At 34.6% G+C, this 22,871-nt stretch overlaps 1 pseudogene; it reads left to right on the top strand.

Moving 5' to 3' along the window:
• Nucleotides 1-2,962: 2,962 nt before the first annotated feature.
• On the top strand, nucleotides 2,963-3,343 carry LOC141522856 (large ribosomal subunit protein P1 pseudogene; annotated as a pseudogene).
• Nucleotides 3,344-22,871: the final 19,528 nt, after the last annotated feature.

Genomic DNA, 22,871 nt, shown 5'->3' with positions numbered 1-22,871 from the left:
ATCTTTCTTGAATGACAAAAAAGCACATTTGGAAAATTGAAGAGGAATTGCAAAAGGTAAATGAAGAACATTCTTCTCTAAAAAAGGAAAGGAATACATAAAAACTAATGACTTCATGAGACAACAAGAATGTGTTAAACCAAAAAAAAAAGATAGAAAAGAAACCATAAAATATCTCATTGGCAAAACTACTAACCTGGAGAAAAGATCCAAGACAGACAGCTTAAGAATAATTGGCCACCCTAAATACATTGAGGTTTTAAAAAAATCCTGGTCTGAATATTTCAGGATCCTTTGAAGGAAAATTTCCCTGATGTAATGGAACCAAAGGGCAAAATTTTTATTGAAGGAATACATTTATCCTATCCTAAAAGGGATCACAAAATTCCATAACTGTCAGATAAAAGAGAAAACCCTACAAGCAGCCAGGAAGAAACAATTTAGATACCAAGGAGACACAGTAAGGATTACACAGGACCTGAGTGTATCAACACTAAGGGTTCAAAGTATCTGGAATGAGATATTCCAAAGATCAAGGGAACCTGCAATTCAGTCAAAAATTTGCCATTTGGCAAAACTAAGCCTTGTCTTCTCAGGGAAAAGATGGATATTTAAAGCAATAGGAGACTCCAAAATTTCCTGAAAAAAAGATGAATGCTTAGTAGAAAATTTGAACTTCAAACAGGAGACTCAAGAGCCACATGAAAAGGTAAAAAAATGGAAAATCAAAAAATGCTATCCTATAAGATGGAACTGGCTCTATCCCCATCTGGGAATAAAGAATTGTAACTCTATTAGAGAGAATATACACAGCCAGAAATAATGAAAACTCATGACTTGTCTGTGACTGATAGAATGATTTAAAAACATCTCCTTAAAAAGGTGGGACAGTAAAGAGGAAGATGGAGCAGATTGAATGGGGTAAATCACATTTCATGAAGAGGTTCAATGAACTTATTGCAAAAGTGGGTAAGAAGGGAGGAAATGAGAACTGCCTGAATATTATTCTCATCAGATTTGGCTCAAAGAAGGATTCATCTACACATTTGGTTAAGAAAGTTATCCTTCCTTTCAAATTTTAAAAGGGGTAAGGGGGAGGTGGGAGAAAAAGAGGAACTAACAGAAGGAATGGAAGGAAGAAGGGGCAAAGGGAAAGTGGAAAAGATCGGGGAGGGAGGTAGATATAAGGGGGAAACACACTGAAGGAGGTGGCATTCAGAAGTAAAATATTTGGGAATTTGAATAAACAGAGAAAAAGAGGAAAAATACAAAGAGAAAGAAAATAGTATGGATGACAATAAAGAGTTAGTAATTATAATTTTGAATGTGAATGGGATGAACTTTCCCATAAAACATAAGTGAATAGCAGAATAGATTAGCAACGAGAATCCTGCAATATGCTGATTACAAGATACTCATCTGAAGCAGAGAGTGACATAAAGAGTAAAGGTAAAAGGTTGGAGAAGAATATATTTTCCTTTAGCCTAAATGAAAAAAGGCAGGAGTAGCAATACTTATCTCAGACAAAACAGCTGCTAAAATAGATTTCATGAAAAGAGACAAGGAAGAAAACTATGTCCTCTTAAAAGGTACCATAAATAATGAAGCAATGTCAATACAAAATATGTATGCAACAAGTGGTATAGCATCCAGATTCTTAGAGAAGAAGTTGAAAGAGATACAGGAAGACTTAGACAGCAAAACTCTCCTGGTGGGAGATCTCAACCTCCCTCTCTCAGATTTAGATAAATCTAGCTATAAAATAAACAAGAAAGAAGTTAAGGAGCTAAATAGAATGTAATGAAACCTAGATATGATAGGCCTTTGGAGAAAATTGAATGAGGATTAAAAGGAATATACATTTTTCTGAAGTACATGCACTTACTCAAAAAGTTGACCATGAACTAGGGCATAAAAACCTTATAATCAAATGCAGTAAGGCAGAAATAGCAAGTACTTCCTTCTCAAATCATAATGCAATAAAAATCATATGCAATGTTGGGCCAGGGAGAGACAGCCCTAAAAGTAATTGGAAACTAAGTAACCTCATTTTAAAAAATGAGTGGATCAAACAAAAAATTATAGATAGAATTAATGATTTCATCTTAGATAATGGCGATAAACAAGACAACGCACCAAACCTTATGAGTTGCAGCCAAGGCAGTTATTAGGGAATATATTATAACTGTTTATATGAATAAAATAGAGAAAGAGGAAGAAAATGAATTCAGCATGCAACTAAAAAAATTAGAGAAAGATTCAAAACCTCCAATTAAAAACCAAATTAGAAATTCTAAAAATTAAAGAAATTAATAAAATCAAAAGCAAGAAAACTATTGAAATAATAAAACCAAGAGAAAAAACCAATAAAAATGATAAATCTCTGGTTAATTTATCCAAAAAGAGAAAACATTTATTATTATCAAAAATGAAAAAGATGAGCTAACCATGAATGAGGAGAAAATTAAATTAATAGATTGGTGATATAAGTGAAATGGACTGATAATTGTAAAAATATGACTTCCCCAGGTTAAATGAAGAGTACATCAAATACCTAAATAACCCTATTTCAGAAAAAGAAATTCAACAAGCTATCATTATTTCCATTACAATTGAATATTGTATTAGAAATATTAGCTCAAGCAAAAAGAGGAAAAAAATAGAATGCATTAGAATTGTAAAGGAAGAAACAAACTCTCCATCTTTGCAGAAGACATGATGTTATACCTAGAGAATCCTAAAATAATAATCTTAAAAAATACTAGAAACAATTAAGACTTTTACCAAATTTTCAGGATATGAAATATTCCCACATAAATCCATTAAAAAAAAAAAAAAAACAGAACTCCTCAGTTGTCTGTAAGGTGCTCAGTTCTTCTTCAGAAGCTAAGGCTGTGTTGAGGTGACTCCACTTCAGCCAGCAGCTAGCACCACTACAAACAAGTCTCCTCCATCCCCCGAAATGGCCGTCCCTGAGCTCCCCTGCATCTACTCCGCCCTCATCCTTCACTATGAGGAAGTTACAGTCACGAAAGATAAAATTAACGCCCTCATTAAAGCAGCAGGTGTGAATGTTGAACCATTCTGGCCTGGATTATTTGCAAAGGCTCTGTCTAATGATAGTATTGGAAGTCTCATCTGCAATGTAGGAGTTTGTGGACCTGCCCCAGCAGCTGGTGGTGCTGCTCCTGCTGGAGGTGCTGCTTCTGCTAGTGCAGCTGCCCCAGCTGAGGAGAAGAAGAAAGAAGAAGCAAAAAAAAGAAGAATCTGAGGAGTCTGATGATGACATGGGTTTTGGTCTGTTTGACTAAATATTTTTTGTATCATTAAATAAAGGGCTTAATTCAACTAAAAAAATAAATAAAGAAGCCAGAAAATATGAAATACTTGGGAGTCTACTTGCCAAGGCAGACTCAGAAAATCTATGAAATCATCTATAAAACAATAAAACACATCACACAAAAAAACTCAGATTTAAATAACTGGGCAAATATAAACTTCTCATGGATAGACCGAGTTAACATAATAAAAATTACAATTCCACCTAAAGTTAACTATTTATTTACTGCCTTACCAATCAAACTTCCAAAAAATTAGTTTCATGAGCTAAAAAAAATTGTAACTACATTTATTTGGGGAAACGAAAAAGTCAAAAATATCTAGGGATTGGTAATAGAGCCAACCTGGTGGCATGAGGGCAGGAATTCCTGGGGACATGTACCCCGCAAAACTACAAAGGTTGTCAAATTATGACTCTAGTCAAAATTTAGAGGGGCAGAACTCACAGAAAGACTGAGTGATATAATTTCCCACTTCAAGATAACTTAGAAAATCCACAGGAAAGTTCTGTTCACCAGAACTGGGTGTGTTGGAAAGAGTTACAGTGCACCCATAGATCAGTGCAGCTGGTCCAGGCACCATGGCAGAGGGGGAAGTTTCCAGAACTCTCGGCCCAGGCATTACTGGGGATAGCTGGAAGGGGTGGTGAAAGAATTCTGCCACACAGGAGTGGAGTGCAAGCCTCAGAGCAACCCTGCAGAGAGAACCTGCAGCGGGAATCATTGGAGCCACCCAGAACTTCCAGAGCTCTCAGCCCACAGATGATAAGGGGATTGGGAAAGAATGCAGGTCTCTCTCTGCTCATCCTAGAGCAGGACTCTGTTGTTTGCCCACACTCACATTCAGGTTGGTCTTTGGGCTCCCACATTATCATACCTAAACAGGGACTTTCTTCACAGCTAAGGGCAAAAGGGAGGGCCTGTGGTCATCCACATACCAGAGTACAGGCAACAGAGCAATCAGAGCATTTCATAAGAACATGGAGGAATTAAGGACCCTGTGATTGTCCTCAAAACCCCTCAAAGCCTTGGAAGTGTTGTAAATCAGCCATAAGCTGAGGAAATGAGCAAACAATAGAAAAAGAAGAATTTGATCACAGAAAATTACTTTGGACCCATGGAGGACCAAAATACATATTCAGAAGAAGATAAAGTTGAGGCTTCTGTATCCAAAACCTCCAAGAAAAATAGAAAATGGTCTCAGGCTATGGATGAACTCAAAAAAGACTTCAAAAAAGCAATTAAGGGTCGTAGAGCAAAAATAGGAAGAGAAATGAGAACAACACAGATAAATTATGAGAACCAAGTCAGTAGCTTGGGGAAAGAAATACAGAAAAAAAAATACTGAAGAAAATAAAATGGTAAAAGCCAATTTAGGTCAAATGGAAAAAGCAACACAAAAGGCAAATGAGGAGAAGAATGCCTAAAAAGCACAATGCTGGAAAAGGAGGAAAATAGCTCTCTGAAGAAAATAATTCTTTTAAATACAGACTGGAACTAAAGGAAGCTGTTGACTGGGTGAGAAATCAGGAAGAAAAAAATTACCAAAAAATAGAAGAAAATGTGAAATACTTACTTTGGAAACAGAACCAGGAGAGATAATTTTTAAAATTATTGGAATACCTAAAAGTCACAACCAGGAAAAGAGTCTAGACTTCAATTTTCAAGAAATAATGCAGCAAAATTGCCCTGACATCCTAGAAGTAGAAGGTACAATAGAAATTGAGGGAATTCCCTGATCTCCTCCTGAAAAAATCCCCAAAGAAAAACTTCTAGGAATATTATAGTCCCATTTCCAAAACTCCCAAATCAAAGAGAAAATACTAAAAGCTGCCAGAAATAAACAATTCAACTGTCATGTCTCCATAGGCAGGATTAAACAGGATACAGCAGCATATATATTCAGGGCTTATAGGGCTTGGAATATGATAATCTAGAAGGAAAAAAAAAATCTTGGTTTACAGCATAGAATCAACTACCCAGCAAAAGTGAACATCCCCTTTCAGGGGAAAAGGTGGACTTTCAATTAAACTGGGTACTTCAAACATTTCTATTGAAATAGACAGAGCTAAACAGAAATTTTGATCTCCAAGTACAGAACTCAGGAAAATCATAAAGGGGGTGGAAAAGAAGAACCAATTATATGGAACTTAATGATGTTGAACTATTTGTATTATTACATAAGAGGAAGAAGCATATATAGACAAGGAACAGGAAGGAGCTGAATATAATGGTATAATTTAGTAATAAGATGGAGGCAATGGATGAAAAAGGAAAGTACTGGGAGGAAGAGAACGAAGAAGAAGAAGGGCCTAAGATAATTCACATAAGAGTCAAGTAAAAGCTTTTACAATGGAGTGTAATTGGGGAAAGTAAGGGGGAATGAGTGAGCCTTCATTCTCAAAAAAAATGATTCAGTCAGGAAATAACATGCACTTAATAGGCTTAATAGGGTATAGAAATCTTTCTTACCTTAGAGAAAATTGAGAGCATAGAGATGGGGTAGGGGGAATGGGGGAGAGAAGGGGAAGTAGGTGATAGAAGAGAGGAAAGATCATGGGCTATGACACAACATACTTCTGAAAAGGGAGAAGATGAAAAGAGAGAGAGAATGGAATAAATAATAGTGGGGAGGAATAGAGTAGAGGGAAATACAGTTAGTATGAGCAACTGTGGGAGAAACATTGAAATGAGATGTCTGATAGACATTTGATAAGGAAGGCAACACATCCCAGAAACCGAGCCAATGGAACCTGAACACAGACTGAACTACACTTTTTTTCTCTCTCACTGTTTTTGAGGTTTCTCATCTTCCTGGCAGGAGGGAGGCTTATGTTTACTCTCACAACAAGATTAGTATAATAATATAATGTTTTAATGAAAAAAAAATGTAAAAGAAGGCTTAGTCTTACTAGATCAAATTTATATTATAAAGCATAAATCATTTAAAAAGTCTGTTATTGGCTAAGAAATAAAGCAGTGGATCATTGGAATTGATTAGTTTCAAAAGAGACAGCAGTAAACAATGAAATTAATCTTCTGCTTGATACACCCAAAGTGAGGACCTTCTGGGATAAGAATTATCTCTTCACTAAAAAAACTGTTGGGAAAATTGGAAGGTAGTATGGCAAAAACTTGGATTAGACCAACACCTCACACCCTTTACCAAGATAAGATAAAATTGGGTACAGGATTTAGACATAAAAGAAAATATTATAAGCAAAGTAGGAGATCAAGGAATAGTTTACCTATTAAATCTATGAAAAAGTAAGCAGAAGCAGTTTATTATCAAGGAAGAGATAGAGAACATCATTAAAAACAAACAAGATGATTTTTATTACAATAAATTAAAAAAGTTTTTTCAGAAATATAGCCACTGTAACCAAGATCAAAAGAAATGTAATAAACTGGGAAATAATTTTTATAACTAGTATTTCTGACAAAACATACATTTCTAAAATATATACAGAACTGAGTAAAATTTATAAACAAAACAAGCCATTCCCCAATTGACAAATGGTGAAAGCATATGCAAAGGCAATTTATAGATGAGGAAACCAAAGATATCCATAGTCATCAGAAAAATTTCTCTAATTCATTGCTGATTAAGAAATGCAAATTAAAGGAGCTCTGATGTACCACCTCCCACCTCCCAGACTGGCCAATATGACCAGAAAGGACAATAATTAATGTTGTAAGGGATGTGGGAAATATGGGAAACTAATACATTATTGGTGGAGCTGTGAACTCATTCAGCCTTTCTGGAGAGCAATTTGGAATTGTCCTCCAAGGGCAACATAAATCAAATGAATGCCAATTAATTGTGAAATGGCTGAACAAATTGTGGTTTATGTATTTTATGGAACATTACAATTCTATTAGAAGCCAACAGGGATGGGTATTCAGAGAAACCTGGAAAGACTTGCATCAGTTGATTTTATTTTCATGAAGATTTTATTTTGAGTTTTCTAATTTTTTAACCAATTCTTGCTTCCCTCCCCCACCTTACCCCCAGAGAAAGCATTCTGTTAGTCTTTATATTGGTTATATGTTATACATTGATATCAGTTGAATGTGATGACAGAGAAATCATATCCTTAAGGAAGAAAAATAAAGTATGAGATAGTACAACTACATAATAATATAACTGTTTTCTCTAATTTGATGGTAATAATATTTGGTCTTTTTTTCAAAATCCATATTTCTTTTTCTAGATACACATGGTACTCTCCATTGTAGATAGCTCCAAATTGTCCCTGGTTGTTGCGCTGAAGGGATGAGCAAGTCCATCAAGGTTGATCATCATGCTCATGCTGCTGTTAGGGTGTACACAATTTTTCTGGTTCTGCTCATCTTGCTCAGCATCAGTTCATGCAAATCCTTCATTTCTTCCATTCCATCCCTCTTGGTTTCTAATAAAACAGTAGTGTTCCATGACATACATATACCACAGTTAATTAAGCTATTCCCCAATTGAGGGATATTCATTTAATTTCCAATTTTTTGCCACCACAAACAGGGCTGCTATAAATATTTTTGTACAAGTGATGTTTTTACCCTTTTTCATAATCTCTTCAGGGTATAGACACAGTAGTCGTATTGCTGGGTGAAAGAGTATTCACAGTTTTTTTGCCCTTTAGGCATAGTCCCAAATTGCTCTCCAGAAAGGTTGGATGAGTTCACAGTTTCACCAAAAATGTATCAGTGTCCCAGATTTCCCACATCCCTTCCAATATTGATCATTGTCCTTTCTGTTCATATTGGCCAGTCTGAGAGGTTTAAGGTGATATCTTTAGAGATGCTTTAACTTGTATTTCTCAAAGAAGCAATTATTTGGAGCAATTTTTCATATGGTCATGGATCGCTTTCATTTCCTCATCTGAAAATTGCCTTTATATATCCTTTGACCATTTCTTAGCTGGGGAATTGCTTGCATTTTTGAAAATTTGACTCAGTTCTCTGTATATTTTAGAAATGAGTCCTTTGTCAGAAATACAAGTTGCAAAATTATTTCCCAATTTACTAAATTTCTTTTGATCTTGGTTACAGTGGTTTTGTCTGTGCTAAAGCTTTGTATTTTAATGTAATCAAAATTATCTAGTTTGTTTTGAATGATGTTCTCTATCTCTTCCTTGGTCATGAACTGTTTTCCTTTCCATAGATCTGACAGGTAAACTACTCCTTCACCTTCTAGTTTACTTATAATATTATTTTTATATCTAAATCCTGTATCCATTTGAATCATATCTTTGTATAGGGTGTGAGGTGTTGGTCTAATCTGAGTTTCTGCCATACTGACTTCCATTTTTTCCAACAGTTTTTATTGCAAAGAGAGTTTTTATTCCAATAGCTGGAGTCTTTGGGTTTATCAAACAGCAGATTATTATATTTGTTTCTTGCTATTGCACATAGTCTTTTTCACTGGTCCACCACTCTGTTTCTTAGCGAATGCCAAATAGTTTTGATGATTAATGCTTTATAATATAATTGTAGATCTGGTAAAGCTAAGCCACCTTCTTTTGCAGTTTTTTCATTGAATTCCTGGAAATTCTTGACTTTTTATTTCTCCATATGAATTTACCTACAACTTTTTTCTAACTCATTAAAATATATCTTTTTAAGAATTTTGATTGGTAGGGCACTAAGCAGGTAGTTTAGTTTTGGTAGAATTGTCATTTTTATTATATTAGTTCATCCTATCCATGAACAGTTGATGTTTGCTCAGTATTTTAAATTTTATTTTATTTGTGTAAGAAGTTTTTTGCAATTGTTTTCAAAAATTTCCTGAATCTGTCTTAGCAGTTAGCCTCCCAGGTAGTTTATGTTGTCTGATATTACTTTGAATAGGATTTCTCTTTATAGCTCTTTCTGTTGTATCTTGCTAGTCATATATAGAAATGTTGAGGATTTATGAGGGCTTATTTTGTATCCTGAGACTTTGCTAATGTTGCTTATTATTTCCAGTAGGTTTTTAGATGATTTTATTTTGAGATTCTCTAGGTATACTATAATATCATCTGCAGAGTGAGTGTTTTGTCTCTTTCTTCATAATTCTAATTCCTTCAATTGCTTTTTCTTCTCTTATTGCTGAAGCTAGTATTTCCCATACAGTATTGAATGGTAGTGGTGATAATAGGCATCGTTGTTTCACCCCTGATCTCTTGGGAATGCAACTAGCCTATCTCCATTGCATATAATGCTTGTTGATAGTATAAGATAGATACTGATTATTATTCTATATAACAATCCATTTATTCCTACAGTCTAGTGTTTTTAGTAGGAATGGATTGTGTATTTTGTCGAAAACTTTTTCAGCATATATTGATATAATCATATGATTTCTGATAGGCTTGTTATTGATATAATTAATTATTCTAACAGTTTTCCTAATAAAGAACCAACCCTACATTCCTGGGATAGATCCTATTTGGTCATAATGTATTATGCTAGTGATAACATCTTGTAAGCATTTTGCTAAGATCATATTAAAGATTTTTGCATCTATATTCATCAGGTATATAGGTCTATAAATTTCTTTCACTGTTTTAACTCTTCCTGTTTTAGGTATCAGCACCATGTTGGTGTCATAGAAAGAGTTAGGCAGAGTTCCATCTTCACCTATTTTTCCAATGAGTTCATATAGAACAGAAACAAATTGTTCCTGAAGTGGTTGATAGACTTCACATGTGAATCCAACTGTCCCTGGAGAATTTTTGCTTAGGGAGTTCAATAATGGCTTGTTGAATTTCTTTTTCTGAGACAGGATTATTTAGGTATTTAATTTTCTCTTCATTTAACCAGGGCAACATTTTTTTTAATATTCATCTATTTCACTTAGATTATCAAATTTACTGGCATACAATTGAGCAAAATAATTCCTGAAACATTACATAAATTTCCTCCTCATTGGTGGTGAGTTTATCTCTTTCATTTATCATGCTAGCAATTTGGTTTTATTCTCTCTCTTTGTTTTAATCAAATTGATCAAAGGTTTATCAATTTTATTTTTCTTCTTAAATCCAACTCTTGGTTTTAATTATTATAATATATACCCCGACAGTCACCTTAGCTTTTGGTATGTTCTTTCATTATGGTCATTATCTAGGATGAAATAATTAATTTTTTCTATAATTTGATGTTTGATCCACTCATTCTATAAAATCAGATATTTAGTTTACAATTAGTTTTGGGTTTATATCTCCCTGGTCCAATATTTAATTTGATTTTCATTGCATTATGATCTGAGAAACATGTATTCACTCTTTCTGCCTTTCTGCAATTAATCATTAGGTTTTTATGCCCCAGTACATAGTCAATTTCTGTGTAAGTGCCATGTATTGCAGAAAAAAAGTGTATTCCTTTCTATCTTCATTTGTTTTCATCCATAATTCTATCATATCTTGTTTTTCTAACAATTTATTTACATCCTTAACTTCCTTCTTGTTTATTTTTTAAGGTTTTTTTTGCAAGGCAAGTAGGGTTAAGTGGCTTACCCAAGGCCACACAGCTAGGTATTTACTAAGTATCTGAGGCCAGACCTGAACTCAGGTACTCCTGACTCCAGGGCTGATGTTCTATCCACTGTGCCACCTAGCTGCCCTTACCTTCTTGTTTATTTTATGATTTGATTTGTCTAAATCTCAGAGTAGGAGTTTGAGGTCTCCTACAAGTAGAGTTTTGTGGTAAATCCTTCAATTTCTCCTCTAAGAATTTGTATTATTGGGTGCATGCATATTTATTATTTAAATTACTTAGTTGTCCATGGCACCTTTTAGGATATAGTTTCCTTCCTCATCTCTTTTAATGATATCTATTTTTGTAGCTGCTTTGTCTGCAACAAGGATTGCTATACCTGCTTTTTTCACTTCAGCTGGAGCATAATATATTTTGATCCAACCTTTTACCTTTTCTCTATATGTATTTCTTGGCATTAAATGAGTTTCTTGTAAGGAGCATATTGTGGGATTCTGGTTTTTAATCCACTCTGCTAATCGCTTATGTTTTAAGGGAGACTCCATCCCAATGTTATAATTACTAACTCTTTATTTTCCTCCATGCTCTCTTCCCTCTGTTTATATTATTCCCCTTCTTTCCCATTTGTCCATATTCTCCAGTATTTTCTTTCTGAATACCACCACCTTCAGTGTGTTTGCCCTCCTATATCAAACCTCTCTCCTTTTTTCCCCATTCCCTTTGCCCTTTTTTTCCTTCCATTCCTTATGTTAGTTCCCCTTTTCCTGCCCCCTCCCCTTTCTCCCCTCCCCTTGCCCCCTTCCATTTCCCCACCTTTAATACTTCAAAGGTAACATAAATTTCTTAACAGAGTGAATTTTGTGTTTGTGTGTGTGTGTGTGTGTGTGTGTGTGTGTGTGTGTGTGTGTTAAGGTTTTTTTTTTTAGGTATTTTTCAAGGCACATGGGGTTAAGTGGCCCAAGATCACACAGCTAGTTAATTATTAAATGTTTGAGGCCAGATTTGAACTCAGGGACTCCTGACTCCAGGGCCGGTGCTCTATCCATTGTGTCACCTAGCTGCCCCAGTGTATGTTAAGTTTAAGTCAAATCCAATGATCAGAAAATTCAGGTGGTTCTCACCTCCTCCCTTCTTCCCCTTTATTGCATTAGATCTTTTGTACCTCTTAGTGTAATGATATTTACTCCATTCAATGACCTCTATCCTCCTGTATCCTTTCTGTCCCCCTCTTTAAGGAGGTATTCTTTTTAAATCTTTTTATCTGTGTTACAGAAAAGTCATGAGTGTCCATCACTTCTGGCTAAGCATAATCTCTCTAATAGAGTTACAATTCTTGAAAGTTATTAGAATTTGTCTCCCAAGTAGGGATTTAGCCAACTTCATCTTATTGGATAGTAGTTTGTTTTCTTTAACCTTTTTACTTTATCTTTTCTTGTCTCTTGAGTTTCCTCTTTTATGTCCGAATTTTCTATTTAGCTCCGGTCTTTTTTTCAGGAAATGTTGGAAGTCTCCCATTTTGTTAAGTGTCCATCTTTTCCCCTGGAAGAGAAGTTTCAGCTTTGCTGGATAGTGGATTTTTGGCTGCATTCTGAGCTCCTTTGCTCTTCGGAATATCTCCTTCCCGGTCCTTTAATCACGTAATGTTGATGCATCCAGGTCTTATGTAATCCTTACTGTGGCTCATTAGAATTTAAATTGTTTCTTTCTGGCTCCTTGTAGGATTTTTTCTTTTTTATCTCATAGATCTGGAACTTGTCCACAACATTCCTTGGTGTTTTCATTTTTGGATCTCTTTCCAGAGGTGATTGATGCATTCTTTTAATAAATAAATGCCCTCTGGTTCCCTGATATCATAGCATTTTTCATCACTAACTTCCATAATATTAAATCCAGGCTTTTTTTTCTCTTTTCATTGTTTTCAGCAAGACCAATAATTCTTAGGTTGTCTCTTCTCAATTGATTTTCAAGATCAGTTGTTTTGCTGATGAGTTATTTTACAATTTCCTCTATTTTTTCAATCTTCTGATTTTGTTTAACAGAATCTTGTTGTCTCATGAAGTCATTTGTTTTCACAGATTCCATTCTTTTTTTAAGAGAAGAATTTTCTTTATTTATCTTTTTTGCAACTCCTTTTCTAATTGGTCAATTCTATTTTGAATGTTTTTTCCATTTGCCCAAGTGTAGTTTTCAGTGAATTATTTTCTTTTTGCAGTTGCACGATTGAGTATGTGAGAGAATTATTTTCATTTTTAATTTTTCAATTGTATTTGCTAAGGATTTATTTTCTTGTTACAAGATGTTAATTTTCTCTTGAGTTTCTTTTCCCTATTTTTCCTATTGATTTTTAAACTCCTTCCTGATTTCTTCAAGGAAGTCTTTTTGGACTGGAAATCAATTCATGTTCTCCTTGGAAATTCTAGATCTCTCTGGGTTAGAATCTGTTTCTTCTAAGTATTTCTCCATAGGCCCCCTTAACTGGCCATTCCTCATTTTCCTAGTATCTTGTGTTGGAGGAGGGCCTGGCTCTCAGAGGATTGCTTTTGCCAAACCTAGAGGTTTTGTTCACTTGACTTACTAAGTCCATATGGGTCAACCAGTAGTTGGTGTTGGTTTCATTCTTTGGAATGTTTGAGGCCCTCAGCAACAAGAACTGAACTCTCTTAGGATAATATGGGTTGGGCCCTGGAGGAGGTAGTAAATCTCCCTTTCAGTTTAGGGAGGTCTACTGCCCACACCTGAACCTGGGGTGGGGGGTGGGGCTGTTACTGTTTGTTCTGGGAAGAGGGCTCCACTTTAAGTATGGAACTCAGTTCCCCCAGGCCAGCTGTTAAATATCCAGCTGTGCTATGCAACTCTCTGTGCTGGGACTTGCCCTTCAGCCTGACTGGGACTCACCAGACCTCTGATCCACTGACCAAAGATTCCATGGCTAAAGTTGCTTCTCAGACCTGCCACTCACCAAAGCCTCCAGGGTCTTAGGTCCTCTGGCTTCACCCTACTGCTGTCCCTGCATTGGCTCTTTGGTCTTTGCTCCCAGTTCACACATGGTCTTCTGAGAAAGACCTTGTTGGTAGGTGTTCTCCTAGCTTCTTTTTCTTGGTTTTGTTGATCAAATTTCTGTTAATAGTTTTCTTTTATGTTATTTTTAAGGGGAAACCAGGAGACCTTAGCACAGTGTCTGTCTTCTCTCCACCATCTTAGCTGGAGAGAAGATAGGCACTGTCTTCTCATCCTCAGCACATTCAATTTCAATCAATGTATAGCATGGAAACAGTGTAAACATTATTATATTGCCTTTTGTGGGGGGTTGGGGGAACAGAGGGTGAGGGAAAATTGTAAAATTCAAAACCTTCCAAAATACCTTACCAAAAATTACTGTTGTATATAATTTGAAAGGAAATAAAATATTAATAAAACAAAAAGGTCAGTTAACACTTTGTGGTTTAATTTTTTGTCAGAAAATGGAATGGTTATATTTATCCATTTTGATATTCCTTTCAGCTTTGGATTCTACTTTTAAACAAATATAATTATTAATTCTTATTTATATCAAATATAAATAAACTTTAATTTATTTCATTTTTTAACACAAAGATAAAATAATAAAAATAAATAATTAAGACCTAGGATGGAAATCAATCTAAGCAATGACATTTGTTATACAGCAATTCATTTTTTTAAATGTCAATACATAATATTTCAGAAAAATTTTCAGACACTAGATCTCTATCAGATTTTTGTTGGTCAATCATTAATAATTTTATTTGTAATATTTTTTACAAAAGGGTAGTTACTATGGTGGTATATATATATATATATATATATATATATATATATATATATATATTGATACCTCCCACCCCCCACAATTTCAAAACCTAAGACAGGGGTACCTCAGTTCTTATAGGCTGGAATTCCTTTTCCCCTTGGGCATAAGCCACCTCATATAATCATACACATCTGTTTCTAGAATCATATTGTTTCCTTATAGAGTCATAAATCTATATCCAATTTTTGCTTGACTCCAAGTATAAAGAAAGCTGTCAGGAAATGATGTTGTAAAATACATTACAATGCTCATGAAAAAAAGCCTACAATTTATCAGACATTTCAAAGCTCTCAAAGTAAGGAGTGTTATTTTAGGAAGGGGAACTAGGTTGAAGATAGAGCTGAGGCCTCTCACTTCAAACCGTACCTATCTCTTCCCTCCCTAACATTATCTCCTTTCTCATGTAGACATTTCTTCTCTTTCTAATCAAAAATTTTAGTTGAACAACTTGCTTGCATCAAGATTTTTCTTTTATGAATACCTGCCAAGGTAACAGAGAGAAACTGTCCTAAATTCTCCTGGCTTTCCTTTAGAATAAAAATGAATCAATCCTCTCAACAGATTTTGGCCTCACAGGGAGTGGAACATCTATCAAAAAGGTCTGTCTAAGGGGAGTGTGGGTGATACAGGGAAGAGGGCAGAAATCCAGTGTAGGGGCAGTTGGGTGAGGCCCTGGGAATAATGTGAGAACAGCATCAGAATACTTTGCTATATGAGAAGCACGTGGGAAAGATCCAGCACAGTGGTTAGACATCAACCTGGTCAAATTGTCTGGTCTGGAAGACTTAGAGCTGTGAGTCCCATATTTTCAGTGGAGTTCCATTAATTCCAGTAGAGTCGCCTCCCCCCCAATTCCTGTGGGAGAAAGTGAATCATCCCAAAAGAAACACAGTAAATTATATTCCAAACCCAACACATTCAGGTGTGGGCAGCATATCTCCTTCAGTACAGAGACAGGATTAAGGAGATTAACTACTTAGCCCATATGTCCTGCCACCAACTTTGGAGTATAACCAGGATCCTGCTTGACCCCACTCTCCCCACTCTCATACAAACATGCTTAGGGAATAGGCCACAAATCATGGTTACAGACACTCCAGAGAGTGTCTAGCATCCCCAAATGGCCAGCCTACTTGGAGCTGCTAAGCCCAATGAGCAAAACCTCTGGAGATTTCAACACCAAAAGTCTGTGAACCAGGCCCTCCCCCAACACAAGATACTAGGAAAATGAAGAAAAGTTAATGGAAAGGGGGGGGGGGGTGATCCATTGAAAGCTACCTTGAAAAGAAAGATCCTGACTCAGAGATATCTACAACTTCTAAGGAGAATAAGAATTAGTCTCCAGCCCAGCATGGCTTCTTAGAAGAGATCAGGAAGGAGTTTAATAACCAATTGGAAAAAATGAAAGGTAAATGGGATAAATGGCTTGCCCAAGGCCATACAGCTAGGTAATTATTATGTGTCTGAGCTTGGATTTGAACTCAGGTACTCCTGACTCCAGGCCACCTATCCACTGCACAACCTAGCCTCCCCAAGTAAAATCAGATTTAAATAACTGATAAAATATCAATTGCTCATGATAGGTTGACTTAATATAATAAAAGGACAATTCTACCTAAATTAAACTACATATTAATTCCTTACCAATCAAACATTCAAAAAATTGCTTTAAAAAGCTAGAAAAAATTGTTAACTAAAGTCATATAGAGAAACAAAAAGTCAAGAATATCAAGGGATTTAATAAAAAATGTACAAAAGAAGGTGACTTTGTCTTACCTGAACTCAAGTTATACTATAAAATATCAATCATTAAAGCTCTCTGGTTTTGGCTACAAAATAAGAGTAGAATATCAGTGTAATAGATTAGTTGCAAAAGAAAGAGCAGAAAATGATTATAGTAACCTGCTGTTTAATAAACCCAGAGTCCAGCTTCTGTTACAAGTACTATTTCTTTGACAAAAATTGTGGGGAAAATTGTAAGTTACTATGACAGAAACTTGTATTAGACCAACCTCTTACACCTATACAAAATAAAATCAAAATAGATGTAGAATTTAGACATAAAATAGAATATCATAAGAAAATTATGAAAAAATATATATAGTTTGCCTATCAGATCTATGTAAACAGAAGCAGTTTATGATCAAGGTGGAGATAGAGAACAGTTAAAAACAAATGAATAATTTTGATTATATTCAGTTAAAATTGTGTTTTGCATAAACAAAACCACTCTAACCAAAATAAAAAGAAATGTTATAAATTGGAAGACAAGTTTTGTGATGGACTTCCTCAGCAGAGCCATGATGTTGCCGTGAAACCTCTACTCTGACAATCACACTACAGATGTCACCAGGAAAAAAAGAAGATTCAAAGAAGTTTTCAACTTTAGACATCATGGAGGATCTTCAGTGAAGTTCTGTCTCTTTGAGGGAAAAGGGCAAGTAAAGTCCAGGAGGTAGGAGAGCAGGGAAAGCTAAGAGGAGGCTTTTAGCCACAGTGCAATCCAGGTCCTAACAGCTTAAAAATAACAAGAGTTCCCAGTAGCTAGATAGCAAGACAGAAGGAAGGATCCAAACACTAAATAAAATCTGCACCCTGAAAACACTGGGGTAAATACAGGAATGAGTTGGGAACAATCCTCTGTTAAGTCAGAACCTGGACATAAGGCAGGGAAGACCTCTGCAAAAGCAAAGCCTGGACTGCATAGCCAACATCTTGATGAACAACAAGCCAGGGATCAGAACCCAGAAAATAAATGCTTAGATCTATACTCCATATATCCTAGGAGTGGAACAAAAACAGCAATAATGAATAAAATTTAAAAGAGAGCTCACTATAGAAAACTAGTTTACAGACAAAGATGACAGCAATGCCATGTCTGAAGAAGAAAGTAGTGAAAAATCACTGCCTCACAGGGGAAATATCAAAACAGTCTTTAAGTTGGACTCAAATACACAAGCTCATAGAAGAGTTTAAAAAGAATTTTAAAAACCATAGAAGAGAGGAAGAAGAAGAATAGATAAAAAGAATGAAAGTCATGCAGGAAAATTGTTGAAAAGTTCACCAAAGAAATCAACTCCATTAAAAGTAAAAATAACCAACAAGAAAAGGAAACACAGAAGCTAATTGGAGAAAAGAAAATCCTAAATAATAGAATTGAAGAATTTGAAACCAATGAATTTACAAGGCTACAAGATCCCATCAAACAAAATAAAAAGCCTGAAAAAAGTAGAAAATATAATTTCTAGGGAAAAGGAGTGACCTGGAGAAAAAGATCTGGGAGAGACAAGCTACAAACCATCAGACTAATAGAAAACCTGGAACAACAAAGGAATTTGGAAAAGATCATGCAGAAATTATTAGGGAAAACCACCCAAATCTACTAGAACTAGATAGCAAAATAGCCATTTAAAGAATCCACAGAACACCTCTGGAAAGGGACCCCAAGATAAAAACTCCAAGGGCTGTAATAACCAAATTTCAGAACACTCAAATAAAGGAGAGAATATTGCAAGCAGCAATTCAATTACAATTCAAATATAAATGGAACAAAATCAGACTAATACAGGTCCTATCGACCTCAACATCAAAGGAACAGTAGAATTGGATTAACATATTTGGGAGAGCAAAGGACCTGGGTTGCAACCCAGAATGTACTAACCTGCAAAATTCATCATAATGTTTTAGGGAAAGAGATGGATGTCCAATGAATTAGAGAACTTCCAGAATTTCCTGACACAAAGACCAGAACTGAACAGAGAAGTCTATCTCCAAATGCATGACTGAAGTGTTGCATAAAAAAGGTAAATGAAAAGGAGACTAAAAAAGCAAAATGGTTTTAAACAAATATTGGTTGACTATCAAATTATATACAACACTAAAAGGGAATATTTAATACTTCTAATTCTTCAGAACTTTAATTCTCTAAGGATAATTAGAGGGTAGAATATGATAGAAGAGAATGGACCTAAAGGTTATGGGTGTAACTAGGTCTTGCCTGTCAAGAGGTTCAAGATGACATGACTATATTTGAGACAAAAAGCCCTGAAAAAAAAGCAGGGGTGTTAACTTTAACTTAAGTGTCTCATTATATCTTGTTTAACTTTTAGCACAAGGTGTTAAGTTCCTTGTCTAATGAGAGCATTATAAACTGTGAGTACCTGAGACAGTGTGAATGTTACTTACAATCATTTGTACAGTTCTCAGGTGAGACCTCCAGAGCCTCCCAGTACTTTGAGATCTTCAAGAATCACTCAGTTAATGAGATCAGTGTTTTAATTAAGCCATGTTTCACTTAACAAGGGGTTAAATACCCTGGGTGGGGTGGGGTAAAGTGGAGGAGACAATAGACATGGGGGAGGGGAAACAACTATTTCAAGAAATGATGTGACTTTGCATGATATTTTGACTTGTAAGGAGAATTGGGGGTACTCGGAAAAGGGGGTAAGATAAAAAATAATTACAATTATAATTTGTTGCACTTTGAGTCAATGCTGCTTATCAAGTAATCAATAAACAATCTGTGATCATCATGGTAACTATAGGAGCTTATGAATAAATCAAATAATTGAACTGTGATTGATGATATCTGATTAATAAAATTAGAGCAATAAATAACACCAAGGGAAGAGGCACACAGATGTATAATTTTAAAGGGAAAGAAGGGAGATTGAATGCTGAATAAATTCTATTCCATAGATTTAGCCCAGAGGGGGAATAAGATACATTCCAATTTGGTTTTAAAAAATCTAACAATCTACAGGGAAGGGGGGAAACTGGGAAAGGGAAAGATAAGGAAAGAAGGGAATGATATAAGGGAAGGGAAGGTATAAGTTAAAATAAACTGAAATTTTAATTGTTAAAAGTCAAAGGGGAAAGGAAGTAAAATTATAGTGAGGAGAATTTAGAGAAAAGGAAAGAGATAATTATAAATGGAGAAAGGTAGAATGGAGGGAAATACAGAATTAGTCATCTTAACTGTAAATGTGAATGTGATGAACTGTCCCATAAAATGGAAGTGGATATCAGAATGGATTATAAACCAGAATTCAACAATATTTTTTTTTAAGAGAAACACATTTGAAGCAGAGTGATACATGCACATGGTAAAGGTAAAAGACTGGAACAATATATATTATGCCTCTGCTAAGGTAAAAAAAAATCTGGAGTAGTGATCCTAATCTCAGACAACGTAAAAGCAAAAATCAATCTCATTAAAAGGGATAAGGAAGGAAACTACCTCTTCTAAAAGGCACCATTGGAAATGAACCTATATCATTAGTAAACATTTGTATACCTAGTGGTATAGCATCCAGATTCCTAGAGGAAAACGTGAGTAAATTACAAGGAGAAATAGAAAGTAAAACTTTAATAATAGGAGACCTAAATCTCCCTATCTCAGAACTAGATATATCTAATAACAAAATAAACAAGAAAGAAGTTAAGAAGGTGAATGAAATCTTAGAAAACTTGGATATGATAGAACTCTGGAAAACATTTAAGGGGGGGTAGAAAATAATATACCTTTTTCTAAGCAGTATATAGCAACTTCACCAAAACTGATCATGTAGTAGGGCACAGAAACCTTAGAATCAAATGCAGAAAGGCAGAAATAATAAATACAAACTTCTGAGTCCATGATGCAATAAAAATTACATGTAATAAAAAGTCAGGTAAAGATAAACCAAGGAGTAATTGGAAATTAAATAACTGTATCTTAAAAATTATGTAAATCAAACAGCAAATAATAGAAATAATCAATAATTATATCTAAGAAAATAATAATAACAATGAGTAACCATAGCAAAATTTATGAGTTGTAGCCAAGACAGTTTAGAGGGGAAGCCTTATATCTCTAAATGTCTATATGAATAATATAGACAAAGAGTAGATCCATGAATTGGGTATGCAAGTACAAAAGCTAGAGAAAGACTAAATTAAATATCCCCAATTGAATACCAAATTAGAAATTCTGACAATCAATGGAGGGAATAATAAAATGGAAAGCAAGAAAACTTTTGATCTCATAAATAAAACTACGAGTTGGGTTTTAGGAAAAAGCCAATAGACTAGACAAACCTTTGCCTAATCTGATTAAAAAAAGAAAGAGGATAACCAAATTACAAGTATCAAAAATAAAAACATTGAACAACCCATCAAAGAGGAGGAAATCAAAAAGATAATTCAGAGCTACTTTGCTGAACTATATGTCAATAAAGTGGACAACTTGAATGAAATGGATGAATATTTACAAAAATACAAACTACCCAGACTTACAGAAGAAGAAAGAAATTACTTAAATAACCCCCATTTCAGAAAAAAGGAATTGAAGAAACCACCAATAAGCTGCCAAAGAAAAAGTATCCAGGTTCAGATGGATTTAAATTCTACCAAACATTTAAGGAACAATTAATTCCTATTCTACATAAAGTATTATAAAAATATAAGAAGTTCTGCCAAACTCCTTTTATGACACCAACATGGTGCTCATATCTAAAGCAGGAAGAAACAAAAGAGATAAAGAAAAATCTAAACCAATTTCCCTAATGAATATTGATGGAAAAAAATCAAATAAAATTTTATCAATGAGACTGCAGCAAATTATTACCAGGATAATGTACAATGATCAGGTTAGATTTATACCAGGAATGGTGGGATGGTTTAACATTAGGAAAATACCAAACATAAGTAAACAAATCAATAGTAAAATCAACAAAATCCATATGATTAACTCAATAGATATTGAAAAAGCCTTTGGTAAAATACAACATGAATTCCTATTAAAACTAAAAGGTTTAGGAATAAATGGAATTTTCCTTAAAATAATACATAGTATCTATCTAAATCCATCAAAAATATTATATTTAATGAGAATAAACAGAGCATTTCCATTAAATCCAAGAGTGAAACAAGGATGTCCATTATCATCATCACTATTCAGTATAGTTTTAGAAATGCTCACAGTAACAATAAGAGAAGAAATGGAAGGTATCAGATTTGGCAATGAGGAAGCAAACCTTTCACTATGTAGATGTTATGATGGTATTCCTAGAGAACCTGAGAAAATCATCTAAAAATTCATTGAAACAATTAACAAATTCAGCAAAGTAGCAGGATATAAAATAAAAACACATAAATCATCAACATTCCATATAGGAACAACAAAGCCCAAGAACAAGATATAGAAAGAAATTCCATTTAAAATAACTGTGACAGTACTACATACTTGGGAATCTATTGCCCAAGACAAACTCACAAACTGTATGAACACAATAATAAAGCTCTCCTCACACAAATAAAGTCAGATCTAAATAATTGGAAAATGTCAAATGCACATGGATAGGCCAAGCAAATATAATAATCTTTCTAATTTATTAGGCCAGTCAGAAGGAGCATATATGGAAAATGCACAATGAATTTAGAACATGAAGGGATGATATTTTAAATAGATGAAGGTAAGGAGTGAGAGAGATGAATGTTTTGGGACAAAAGGAAAGAAGGATGTAGAATGGAGTAAGTTTTAAACATAAAAGAGGCAAGAAAAAACTATTGTAGTGGAGGGGCTGTAAGAGGAGTTGAGAATAAGTGAGCCTTATTCTCATCAAAATTGGAACAGAGAGGCAATAACATAAACACTGAACTGTGTTTAGAAATCTATCCTAGGGGCAGCCTAGGTGACACAGTGGACAGAATATCAACCCTGGAATCTGAGTTCTAATCTGACCTCAGACACTTAATAATTACTTAGCTCTATGACCTTGGACAAATCACTTAGTCTCATTGCCTTGAAAAAGCTAAAACATAATCTGTTTTATCCTAGAGGAAAGTAGGAATTGAAGGGGATACAAAAAAGTGGCAGAGGTGACAGAAGAGAGTGAAGAAAAGGGTCATATGCAAAACTCTTGAAGAGGGGCAGGGTGAAAGGAGAGAGAATAGACAGAATAGAGAAATATGGGGGTGGGAAAAAAACAGAATGGAAAGAAGAACAGATAATAAAAGGAATTGAGGGAAAATATTAAAACAACTTTCTCTTATAAATACCTCAATCATCAAGCATAGAGAACTTATTCAAATTTATAAAAAAAGAAAGGTCACTCCCCAATTGAAAAATGACCAAAATATATGAAATATTTCCATTACCATATTAAAAACAAATGTCCTAAATACTAGTGATTGGAGAAATACAATTAAAACAATTATTAAGTACTGCCTGTTACTTATTGGAATTGTCT

Source organism: Macrotis lagotis, chromosome 1, assembly GCF_037893015.1.
Source record: "Macrotis lagotis isolate mMagLag1 chromosome 1, bilby.v1.9.chrom.fasta, whole genome shotgun sequence".
Classification (NCBI taxonomy): Eukaryota; Metazoa; Chordata; class Mammalia; order Peramelemorphia; family Peramelidae; genus Macrotis; species Macrotis lagotis.
Note: the sequence above shows the minus strand (reverse complement) of the source record. Positions and strands in the feature narration are given on the sequence as shown.